This window comes from Cyprinodon variegatus, unplaced genomic scaffold, assembly GCF_000732505.1.
Source record: "Cyprinodon variegatus isolate N-32 unplaced genomic scaffold, C_variegatus-1.0 Scaffold1449, whole genome shotgun sequence".
NCBI lineage: Eukaryota > Metazoa > Chordata > Actinopteri > Cyprinodontiformes > Cyprinodontidae > Cyprinodon > Cyprinodon variegatus.
This window is the reverse complement of record NW_015151902.1, coordinates 9,595-14,278: the sequence shown is the minus strand read 5'-3', so window position 1 is coordinate 14,278 and position 4,684 is coordinate 9,595. Positions and strand designations below refer to the sequence as shown.

General features: G+C 40.5%; 1 long non-coding RNA gene across 1 annotated transcript in view; it reads left to right on the top strand.

Moving 5' to 3' along the window:
* The window catches only part of LOC107103440, a 10,631-nt gene that overhangs the window by 4,671 nt on the left and 1,276 nt on the right, over nt 1–4,684 (top strand). Inside the window, exon 2 of the long non-coding RNA XR_001482182.1 lies at nt 573–864. This is a non-coding gene — a long non-coding RNA (uncharacterized LOC107103440). The remainder of the gene's footprint in view (nt 1–572; nt 865–4,684) is intronic.

The following is a 4,684-nucleotide window of genomic DNA, read 5'->3' as shown; positions in this document are numbered from 1 at the left end:
TTTTCTTATAACATCTTTAGGCCATTAGATCAGTGGGAAAAAATTGTTTCAAAGTAAAGAAACAAATGGTCTGATAGGGCAACATGAACTACTGAAACATTAGATATAGAAGTTCAGCCGACTTGATTGTGAGTTGGCTGTTTAACATGATGAGTCAAATTAAAAATACAAGTATATCAGTTTGGTAAGGTTTTTTTCTGGTTTTCTTCAGTACTAGTTAAGCTAGATTTTACAATAGTGAAAAATCACAAAAATGTATCCTGCACCTTATGATGACATAAAATAAATGCTTTAGACTGAGATGTACAGTCAAATTATAATTTTTAATAAGGTCCTGCAACATAGTAGTGATTGAATTTTAAGATTGTATTGGAAGAATGTTTTTATGGTTCATGTTTCCATAGTTTCCTCAGTACATTTTAATCAGGGTGTGGACTTTTAAGTCCTGCAGATGAATCCCTCTACTGGTTCAGCTGCAATCGGACTGAAGAACAGACAATGATTTCCAGAGTTGATGAAATTACCTGAATTTGTTCCTTTTATGGATATTTTTGTCTTTTTCTACACCACAGATGTCAAATATCTCACAACATGATTGGACATACACGATGGATAGAATCTTTCAGAAGCTGGATGACACTCAGTACAAGGAAATGGTGGATTTTTTTGATGAGCAACCTGAATTTACCTCACCGGCCAAACTCACTGCCAAATTTAAGAAGGAGCTTCCGGAAAAACTAAATCAGCTGTTTGGCATAGATCGATCCATCAACCTGGTCAACGAAGCAATGAATATGATACCGAGGAATGACCCTGGTGTCCAGGACCTACTGCGTCCATTTGTGGTGAAACTACGACCACAGGGTGAGTTCTCAGTTATTGGAACTGTAGTGATGTATCATGTTCAGGGCTGATCCTTTACCATGTTGGCTAAAATTATTCCTTTAACTCCTAGTTTCCGGGTTCTGGGGAGAAAAATTAGAAGACCCATGGTTGGTGGAGGTTTCTACAGTAGGTCCTTATCAGAAATTGTTGATGTTGTGTTTTACAGCAGCTGATTTGATGATCAGGTTAAGATCCTCAATCCTCTATGCTGGTCAGTCAGTTTGTCTATTGGAAATGTTTGTATTTGAGGTTATGAGACACATCAGAAAAAATTGTTAGGGTGTTCTAGGGGAGGTTTTTGTTACTTTTCTCAGTAGTTTTCTTGTTGCGGGCTTGAATAACCTCCTGGTCATGCCTGGTAAGTTGGGTCAGCTTATCTAAACTGATGGCAAACCCCATTCTTACATATGAGGGGCCTGTCTGAGGAGCAATGTCAGGTCTGAATATATCTATAATGTGGCTGCAGAGCAGACGCTAACTTGCAGCTCACCTATTCCCCAGCTTAGCAGGGCACTTGAGACCAGATTGTTTGTTGAAGACCATCTTTCCTGCATTACATAACTCCTCAACTAACTCATCAGGGCACTCGTAAACAGCCTTCAAAACCTAGTTGTTCATTGTAGCAGGTCATTGTTTCTTTTCGAGGAGCACAGAAGCAACATCGACCTCATATGTACCATTATCTTGTGAGTGTAATCAGGATTCTTTACTCTGATGTTAAAAGCAGAAAAATAGGCCAGGTGGGCCAAATCAATCACTTTGATTTTTGCTGCCTTTCCTGTCCTCGTCAAGAAAATTTTGCTGCACAGAATTGGCAGGTCCTTCCCAAACTTTTCTCTATGATCTTCAGGGTTTGGGAGAAGTTTGGCAGTAGACTGAATGTCATTAGCGATCCAAGGACAATAAACTCCAACAGGGTCACTGTTGAGGCCAGCAACCTCTATCAAAGGCATAGTGATGCTGCTGTTGGATCTGCAAGCTTTTTCTTTAAGCAAGCATGCTTGTGCAGGGTAACAGGGTAAATGTACTTTTCAAAGCCAGACTTGCACAAAGGAGGTCTTGGAATATGGTTTTGTCTGACATCATCAGCACCCTTATCAGATGGTGGTGGTTTCTGTTGCACTGAAGCTGCTTGTGCTGGGGATCGATTGGGTCACTGGATCAGAAGGAATGTGTCCAGGTCTAAATCAACCATTTCAATGTGTGGAAACCAGCCTGTAATGGAGCATAGATAGTTCGGGGTGAAGTATCACCAGTGGTATATGAGGGTAGGCCAAGCCAAACAGTAGTAGCTTCAATAACAATTGGCCTCATGCAACAACAATTTCATAGTCTTGTCATAAATTTTTCTTTTCTTGCTTTTTCTTTTACCACAGGCTGCTACAAATGCACCACATCAGATTCATCAAACACTCTTAACTTCATTGCATTACCCTAAATGATCCTCCTAAACCTACTGTGAGCATGTTTTCATGAGAAATGTAAATCTGCATAATTACCGCGCCAATAATGCCATACAACTGCTACGTCTGTTAGTTCTTGTCAGGCTCTGTTCATTCATAGAAATGGCTTTGAGGAACAAGAAGAGAGACTTTACAGATTTAGAGATCAAGGTTCTGCTGACGGAGAAATGAGCAGAACTGAGTTTTCGGTTTCACAATGGCTGCTATGAATTAGCTCAATAAATTCTAAATCAATGGTCCCTAACCTTTTTTGCGCCACGGACCGGTTACATGTCAGACAATATTTTCATGGACTGGCCTTTGAAGTGTGGGGGGTAAATACAATTAAATAAAATCATACGACTGGCATAAAAACAAATACAAAAAGTTCAAAACGTTTATTAAAATAAAACAGAAACAAGTTGCTGTGGAAATGCGACCGCAGCAACTGCAGGTGTGGGGCGCAAACAATTACTGATTCTCTGGAGAGAAACACAGGTTAGTGACCACGATCATCTTAACAGAAGATGATAATTAGAGTGAGTCACTTACCTTGTTCAACAGTACAGTCCACTCAGGAACGGACAGATCCGGGTTCCAGGAATCCATTAGAGCACGAAGGTAAGTTCAGAGTCCCGTGCATTGAGCATCCAGCTCAGACAGAAACACAGCTTGGAGGACAGGTTCAGTCAGGGTCCAGTTCGTTGAGCATCCAGCTCAGACAGAAACGCACAGACAGGCAGAATCCAGCAGCAGTCCAACAGAGGTTCAGGCAGGCAGGTGAGACAGGGACAGACAGGGCCAGTGGGTGAGAGGAAGCGGAAGCAGGAAAATAGAATCATTAGGGAAACGCTGAAATGCTCTCACCACTGGTCAGGGAATTAACTCACCTAAGGACACTGGCTGAAGAATAAACTCCTCACTGGAACAGGGACATGAACCTAAAGCAGAACTGACAGACAGAACACTAATAGAAATCAATCAGGGAACAAACAGAAAGCTAACAATGATCTGGCCATGATAGCTGGAACTGAGCCCAATATAAGGGAAACCTGCTTAATTATAATTGTGAGCTGGAGAGAGTTAAGCAGGTGAAAGGCATGAGTAATTTAGGTGAGCTATCAGGGCAGATCATGACACTTCTCACAGTGTCGATTCAGGCTTGATTCACATTTTTTTTTTTACAAATGGATCGCGGATCCATTCTTTTGCAGTTCGTGGGTCTTTTGTGGTTGAGCAGTACTGCTCAAACTCTTTTAAAAGCAAAACAGGTGATTGTGCACCAGCTGTGAGAATGGTGGTTCAAGGTCAGTCTCTTCCAAAATCCCTGCTAATGTTTGAGACATGTCAAATATCTTTGTGTTAACTCGCCGTCCCCAGAATTCCAGTTTGGCTTTAAATGCAGCTACTTTATCTGCCGTCTTGAAGACAGTTGTCATTTTCCCTTGAAGTAACAGATTGAGTTCATTGAGCAGGTTGAATATATCGCATAAGTAAGCAAGTTTGATGACCCAGTCCTTGTCACTGAAATGTGCTGCCAGTGGTAGCTGCTCAAACAGATGTGAGTTAAAGGCATCCACTTTGACGTGGTTAATAACTTTAACAACATCATTCCATACGCTGTTTCAACCAACTGGAACTAGAGATTTTAATGAAGAAATTAAAGAGAAAGGGGAATGTGTTTAAAAGACTGTGAAACAGTGCTAAAGCTGCAAAGGAGAGGAAGATGGCAAAGGAGAAGATTGTTGCTTGAGTTGATGCATAGGTTTATACAAAGTATAAAAAAATTAATTAATAAACAGATAAATAATGGGGATTGATGGCATAATGAACCCAAGCATTGCAGTTGGGTCCTGAAAGTTTTGAGTTTAAATACCACAGCATCCACTCTCGGTCACTGAGCTAGACACTTAACCCCACACTGCTCCCCAGGCGCCACGCCAAGGGGATGGGTTAAATGTAGAGGTCATTTTCTTCAGTGTGAAATTAATAAAGTTCAATTATAATTATAAAGTTCAGTATGGCAGGTAGTATTAACATTTATTGTGTGTTGTTCCCTTGGTAGATCAGGGAAATATGGTTGTTCCTGTTATAACTGTAATAACAGATCTTCTAAATTATATTTTTGCTGTAGGAACTGAAATTCACAAAGTAAATAACTAAATTGCACTAGAAAGAATTAAGTTTTATAATATTAAAGGAATAGTACAGCCAAAACATGATTAGCCTTCATTTTCTACTCACCCCCATGCTGAACAACACTCTGGAGTACTTTTTTGATATCTCAAATGCATCTGGAGATCTGGGAGGCTTCTTGCTGTCTGCTGACATTCAAATAATGGAGGTCTATGGCGCCC